This window comes from Ailuropoda melanoleuca, chromosome 11 (genome assembly GCF_002007445.2).
Source record: "Ailuropoda melanoleuca isolate Jingjing chromosome 11, ASM200744v2, whole genome shotgun sequence".
Lineage (NCBI taxonomy): Eukaryota > Metazoa > Chordata > Mammalia > Carnivora > Ursidae > Ailuropoda > Ailuropoda melanoleuca.
In genome coordinates, this window is record NC_048228.1 from 56,551,842 (window position 1) to 56,560,035 (window position 8,194).

At 34.8% G+C, this 8,194-nt stretch overlaps 1 protein-coding gene across 1 annotated transcript in view; it reads left to right on the forward strand.

The window, feature by feature from the left end:
• Positions 1-8,194, forward strand: part of UGT2A1 (UDP glucuronosyltransferase family 2 member A1 complex locus) — a 162,509-nt gene that overhangs the window by 131,299 nt on the left and 23,016 nt on the right.

Sequence of the window (8,194 nt, forward strand, 5' to 3'; positions counted from 1 at the left end):
AAAAAATCAATAACTCAACTAATGAGTTAGGAAGAAAATATTCAGAATGAGAGTTTTAAAACTTCTTTTAGAGGATATGAAAATAAAAAGGCTTAAACACAAATTGAGAACAATTTCTAAATGATGTTAAGAAAATCCATCACCATCTGATGTATATTCAATTAAAACTGGATTTTTTGGATAATTTTTTCTTTGGTTTTATTCGATGTTCATTTGAACAGTACAGTCTCTCTAGTATTTCACTCACTGACAACTCTGTTAGGAATTTCTGAGAGGAAAAAGGTTATCACCTCCTGCCAGAAAATGAATATGTGCAAGAGGCAGGGAGAAGATTTAAATCCAAGTATTCTAATGCTAAATTCAGTGCCCTTTCTGTTAAGTCATGTGTATCTTTAAGAGAAAAAGAATAAATTTTTCTTTTGCTTTTACTGCAGATATGAATTCAAGTTCTGATTCTAGATCAGATTCATATTACACTGAAAAGAGATAGAATAGAAAAGATAAAAAAGATAAAAAGATAAAAGTTAACTTGATAATCTTATTTTTCCTTCCAGCACATCCAATTCTAATTTCTTTGCTTTCTTGTATAAGAGGCTTTTGATAATGTAAAATTCCTTTTTTTTTTTTTTTGCTTAGATCCCCACACCTGGAAATCACTACCCTATGTAGAAATGGATCCAATGATATTTAGGACAATGACTTTGTCTATAATCCTTTTGCTTAAAAAGTTGATTTTTACCAAGTAATTAATCTACAGCAAATATATCATAATAACATTATCATTTTCAATATCGTAAGAATTTGACTAAAAAAATGATCAAGCAATTATTCAATTGATCACCATATTTATAAATTCTACTCCCAAGTTGTATATTGATCTGTTCTTCTTTGTCAGTCTTTATTATGACTTTAATCCTAGCCATTTTCATATACAAGTTGGATTTACTGCAATAACCTTCTAATATCCCTACTTTCATTTTCACACTGCTGTAACCCACTTTCTACACAGAGACATTCCTGATTTTCAGAAAGTCTATTTCAGAGAATGTCAGTATTTAGTAAAATACTTTAATAACTTTCTATTTTATATGTGTTAAAATCTATATTCTCTGAAATGGCCCCCAAAATATTCTGACTAGTATTCTAATCTTGTTACTCTACTTTCTTCCTTCATTCATATCAACTTTCTTTGAGCTTTTTTTTTTCTTCAAATCTTCACTTAAATTCTAGTTAGTTAACATACTGTGTGGTATTGATTTCAGGAGTGGAATTCAGTGATTCATCACTTACATACAACACCCAGTGCTCATCCTAACAAGTGCCTTCCTTAATAGTGCCCTTCACCCATCTAGCTCATCTCCAACCTGCCTCCCTCCATCAACTCTTAGTTTGTTTTCCATAGTTAAAGAGTCTCTTGTGGTTTATTTCCCTTTCTCCATTTTTTCCATCCTATATGTTCATCTGTTTTCTTAATTCCACATACAAGTGAAATCACATGGTGTTTGTCTTTCTCTGACTGATTTATTTCACTTAGCATAATACATTCTAGCTCCAGCCATGCCGTTGTAAATGGCAAGATTTTATTCTTTTGGATGGCCGAGTAATATTCCATTCACATCCACTTCTTTATCCATGCATCAGATGGACATTTGGGCTCTTTCCGTACTTTGGCTCTTGTTACTAATGCTGCTATAAACATCAGGGTGCTGCATGTTCCCCTTCAAATCTGTATTTCTGTATCCTTTGTGTAGGTACCTAGCAGTGGAATTAACTGAATCGTAGGGTGGTTCTATTTTTAAGTTTTGAGGAAACTCCATACTGTTTCCCAGAGTGGCTGCACCAGTTTACATTCTCACCAGCAATGCAAAAGGGTTCCCCTTTCTTTGCATCCTCACCAACACCTGTTGTTTCTTGTATTGTTAATTTTAGCCATCCTGACAGTGGGGAGCCTGTTTGTCCCTCTCTCTATGCCCTCCCCCCCCCACAGTGCACACAAACTCTCTCTCTCTCTCTCAAATAAATAAATAAAATCTTTAAAAAAGAGACACTTGGGAAAAGACAAAGGAAGAATGGGACATGCTCACTAGTTAATGGTCATGTTGAATTCTCAGCTTTTCTTTAGGCTAAAATATAGGAACGGGTTCTTTGAAAACAAGAGGGGAATGCTGTGTTCTCATTAAGCTCTTTGTGCCTGGAATGAACAGGATTGTCCACTCAGGCCTTTGCCAAACTTGGAAGGGCCTATTCCCTCCTTTTCTTCTTTTCTGTTTTACCAAATTATTGAAAAGAAAAAAAAAAACATTTTGTGACCAACAATATAGCACTTGGGGGTGCCTGGGTAGCTCAGTCATTAAGCGTCTGCCTTTGACTCAGGGCGTGATCCCAGAGTCCTGGGACCAAGCCCATATTGGGCTCCTCCACTGGGAGCCTGCTTCTTCCTCTCCTACCTCCCCCTGCTTTTCTATTAATCATTCTCTTGTTTCACTTGATCCACTCCCCCACAACACCACCAGGTGAGTTGGTTTACATGACCTTAGGCTTCATTTTAGAAAGATAGTACTTACAGTAGGAAAAGTCTATATTTAAAGCAATGCTTCCCAATAACTAGTAGAGTGAAGATGAAAGGGAAAAATGAAAGTCAATTTAAGTATAAAAAAGCCTGTAAATGATTTTGTAACTCTCCTTCAAAATGTTAAACATAAGGAAATACAGACATGAAACAGTGAAATAAAATTGACCAATATCCCTTTTCTTTTAGTTATATTATTCACATACAGTTGGGTTATACTCATGATAGATAATTCTGTAAAACATATATAATTAAGTTTTTATTAATTTTAGCTACCAATTATATTATTATTATCTAATGAATCTATTATTTTAAGCTACCCGGTGATCCAAGAAAGATAGTTTTTAATTTTAAAGAATTCTTGGGGATTGCCTGAAGCATGGCCAGTATACACTTTTGCTTAATAGATGATGCCCCCCTCCTTCTCTGATAATGCTTCTGTCCTCTTGTTATCAACTTGAATTCTTCCAGAGGTCTTTACTCATAATCCTATTTATCAAAGTGTGGCAGTGACCTGTGCATAGTTCTAGCTCTTTAATTTACCTTTGAAGGTAGACTTGAGGCCAAGATTCTTAATTTTTTACCTAAATCTATATAAAGCTGAGCATGTAGTATGCATCTGCAATGTGTACTAATTATTAAATTAATTAATTATACAAATCAATGCATTTAAATTCAAATCATATCTAAATCTAAGGATTTTCAAAGTGAGCTCCTTTGAACATTAGTTCTGTGAAACAATTAGATATTCAGTGAATTAGATAATGTTTTCTATCTAATATGGACCTTTGTTTGTTAGTTCATATTTGTGCATACTACTCAAAGATAGTTGAAGTGGAAGCCTGTCTGAATTGAATGATTCAGATGATATTTGAGTTTATGAAAATTACAGAGAAAAAGCATTTTTAGCAGAAAAGGCAAAGAAATGGAAACAGGTAGGATACATGTATTTCAGTGAAGTAAAAAAAAAAATCTACTCTCTTTAACTGCTAAGAAAGTTTTTTAGTTTTCTAAATACTTTTTCAGGTTTTTCTGTGTGGCACTCCCCCCAAGAAGTATAAAGCATTCAGGAAACTTTTCAATGACCAGCCATAATAAAACTTTCCAAATAGGACTTTCTGACATTTCACCTAAAATTTATGAGAGAGACAAAAACGGTGAGTATTCTGTTCCAATACAAGATTGGGTATAATCATCCCCAACTACCAACAATTTTTGGAGCAGATTCGGGCAAATTTAATCTCTTTGTTAATCTTGTTGTGAATGTTGACATATTTCAGTTTATTCCTGGTGTCAATAATTAGGTTATTTTACTCTTAGAATAAATATTACACTATTCCTCCAATATGAAAACTCCTGGAACTGGATTTGTCATATCCAAATATGAAAAATAATCCATCTTTCAGAGGATTAATAAACTTTGTGTGTTCTGTTTTGGTTTGGGTGTGAATTTTACAAGTATGAAGGTATCTTATGGGAAATGATTTGAAGACTAAAAAGTAACCACGGCAAGAGATTTCTTGACGTCTCCATTCCCACGTAGTTTTTGATAACCAGTTCATTGCTATCACTTGTAGAGTTACAATGGAAGACAGATGTTTTAAAATGTATTCCCTTCATTGACCTAGACTCACTTAAATCTTTCTAAATTTCTTCTGATAACAACTTTAAAATAAAAAGCAGAGTCTTTTAGCTAATGCCTCACTTTAAAATGTTCCCAAAAATGAATGTCAGAATCCTGGATTCAGAAGTCAAAGAAAACAGAAACCACTGTATTGTTCACTCTTTCCAGAAAGGTCATTCTGTCTGTTAGTCCCATCATGTGAACAGGCACATAGGAAGGTAGAGTGAAATTTTCGCTGAATATTTCTCCTTTATACTCTCACATAGGACTTTTATTGTCTCAATCATTTCAACAAAGACATCTCTCAGTTTTATTGTTGACTGCCAGGATGTTTACTTTGGCAAGACTTTAAGAGCTAGGTCTACAAATTTATTATTTGAATTCTCAGATAATGTTTTGATATCCAGTGAATGGTTTATGTTGAAGATCAGGAGGGAAGGCTTCTTGTAGTTGATGAGGTGAGCATATGAAAGAGTCAACACTGTTACCTCATGGCCTCTCTCTGTGAGTTTGTCCAGAATGATCTTTACATTAAGTGTCTCATGTCACAAGACCACCACCAGAATCTTCCCACAAATTTCACAGCCAGAGCAGAAGAACTGCCACAGCGGAATTGCCATGGCCCACTTCTCAGACATCACAACAGCAGCACCCTCGCACACAGCTCTGCAGCGCTCACAGCGTGTTGCTGCTGAATGCAGAGATAAAATGGCAGTTTAGACAAAGAACAAGTTAAAAATTAATTTTAAAGGAGAAAGTTTATTCATTGTGTGCAAGTTTTATGTTTATTGAGAAATAAAACAGACAGGCAAAAATATCTGGGAAAAATTATTCCAAACTTCTAGAAGTTAAAATACATGAAATAGAGATACATTTATTCTCTGGATTGGCAATGAGAGAAACAACAAATAAGGACACCCTAAAATTAATATTTCACACCTAGAAACACACACACACTAACACCCATTCTACCCTATGTTCAAAGGTGCCAGTTGGTTTAGGCAAATATATTCCACATCTTTTTCCCAATGTGGAATTGCAACTAGTTTGCTTACAGATGTTTGGATACCTAGGGGAACATTTGGATAAGGGTCCTACAGATAGTTTAGGGTGTTCAGAATTCCAGAGGAAGAACACAATTATTCCTATTTGGAACAACTAAGAACAACTTTAGTAAGGCAGTTAACACATGGGGTGAGATGAAAGCTCTGGTAGGATGTAGGCAGAGCGTGGCAAAAAGGCAGATTTCACAATAAATAGAAGGATGGGAGCAGTTCACGGATATTGGAAAGTATTCCAGTGATTATGGAGCTCAGACAAAGCCATGGGCAGTAGGTTATAGAAGAAAGTTAGATTGAAATAGGAGACATTCAGTTAGTCTTGACTGATATACAATGACTTTAGATTTTAATTTATAGGCAAAAATTATTACTGAGGTTTTAAAAAAGTCAGAAGATCAAATATTTCCTTTAGCAAACAGTTTTGGCAGCTAAACATAAATTGTCATAGAAAAGTAAGAGTTTAAGAGAAGAGAAATGATTAAAAATGTGGGTTAATAACTTAAACGTAGGATCATAATAGCCTGAAACATGGACTGCTAATAGTAAATGTTAGAAACACAGTTGAAATTTATATTTACTGGTTAGATCTGTGGCTAGAAAAAAAAAGCGTGTTAGAACAAAGATGTATGATTTTGTACAAAGATGTGAAGAAATGTGATTTCTGCCTCAATAACCAAAAGGCTGATAATATCATTAGGTAAAGTACAATACACAGAACTCACAGCAGGTCTAGGAATCAATATGATCTATTTGAGAATTTTTTCCTATGGTGATCAATTTAATAGGACAACTCTATGGAAATGTTCACATGTCCCTTAGGTATTCAGATTTAGGTAGATGATAATGTTCCAAGATATGAAGTGGGTAATCTTTTATCTACTCATCAATCTATCCCTCTATGTTAATAATTAAGGTACATCAATGTAAATCCTTTTTCATTAACACATTCAATACACAATTTCTACCCTTATTAAATGAATGTTTTTCCAGAATTATGATGGGTACTCAAATTGCACAAGCTTTTATATTAATAGATGCATTTGGGAAGAGGGGAGGAGTATAATTTTTCTCATCTGCATCATTGAGATGAGCTCATGAAGAATTGTGAATCATTGTGTGGCATGTGCATGTGCACATGTGTGTGTATTTATGTGTGAAAGATGGAAGTAAAAGGAAGAATATAATATTATAGAATGAGAGAATATTTAGAGAGCTATGAAAAATGTCATATCTAATTTTTTATGTGTAATAAATATTGATTCATTATTCCTACAATAGGAATTCTCAGTAAAGGTTGAATTGCAATTATAACTTGACTAGGGCAGAAAAAGAAGCCATTCACAATCTTAAAATAAAATTTCAAACATCAGTACACATTTTGCCATGAACAAAAATCAAGAGCCCTCTGAGGAACACTATTTACCTTGCAGCATTCTCAAAGAGATTTTACTCATATTCTACAACCCAAGCAAAAGATGGCCTCTCTCCATGGTCCCTATTACTAGCTAAATACAGTATTGGTACCCCATCTATCATTCCTGTCTTTTCTTTCTCAATACTGTTTCCTTCCAAAATCTCTAACACTCCACATATCTCTTTTGAAGACTTGGAATGTGTTGTACAATTTCCTTTTTATTTAAAAAAAGTCTACCATCACACTGATAAAAAACCAACCAATGTTTAGGTCTCTGATTTGTATAAAGTCTCCTTTATGCTGTTGACCCTCAACCTATTTCTTTTGCTATTTTCTAAGATTGAGACCTTGTGTCATCTAAATGACTTCTAAAAATCTCCATCTAAATATCGCTTTGGCTCTTTTAAGTGAATAAATTCAAAAGAGAACACAGAATATTAATCTCAAAGAAGTTGGTCCTCCCAGTTGCTTTCTGTTTCTGTAAGCCAACTCTGTTCAAATACACTCACAAGGTAGAAATCCTGGAATCCACATTAAATCCTTCTCTTCCCTGGGCACATTCCTTTCACTGAAATTTTCTCTATAAAGACTTAAAATCTATTGGGTTTTCCATATAGAGTATCATGTCATCTGTGAAGAGAGACAGTTTGACTTCTTCTTTGCCGATTTGGCTACCTTTTATCCTTTTTTGTTGTCTGATTGCTATTGCAAGGACTTCTAGTACTATGTTGAATAATAATGGGGAGAGTGGGCATCCTTAAAAAGGATGGAAAAATAGTCCATGCTCATGGATCGGAAGAATTAACATAGCTAAAATGTCCATGCTACCCAAAGCAATCTACACTTTCAATGCTATCCTGATCAAAATACCAATGATATTTTTCAAAGAACTGGAACAAAGAGCCCTTAAATTTGTGTGGAACCAGAAAAGGCCACGAATTGCCAAGGAAGTGTTTGAAAGGAAAAACAAAGCCGGGGGCATCACAATGCCGGATTTCAAGTTGTATTACAAAGCTGTGATCACAAAGACAGCATGGTACTGGCACAAAAACAGACACATAGACCAATGGAACAGAATAGAGATCCCAGAAATGGACCCTTGGCTCTTTGGGCAACTAATCTTTGATAAAGCAGGAAAAAACATCCAGTGGAAAAAAGACAGTCTCTTCAATAAATGGTGCTGGGAAAATTGGACAGCTACATGCAAAAGAATGAAACTTGACCACTCTCTCACACCATACACAAAAATAAACTCCAAATGGATGAAAGACCTCAATGTGAGACAGGAATCCATCAAAATTCTAGAGGAGAACATAGGCAACAACTTCTATGACATCGGCCAGAGCAACCTTTTTCACGACACATCGCCAAAGGCAAGAGAAATAAAAGATAAAATGAACTTATGGGACTTTATCAGGATAAAGAGCTTCTGNCCTTCTGCACAGCCAAGGAAAGAGTCAGAAAAACTAAGAGGCAGCCCACGGAATGGGAGAAGATATTTGCAAATGACACTACAGATAAAAGAC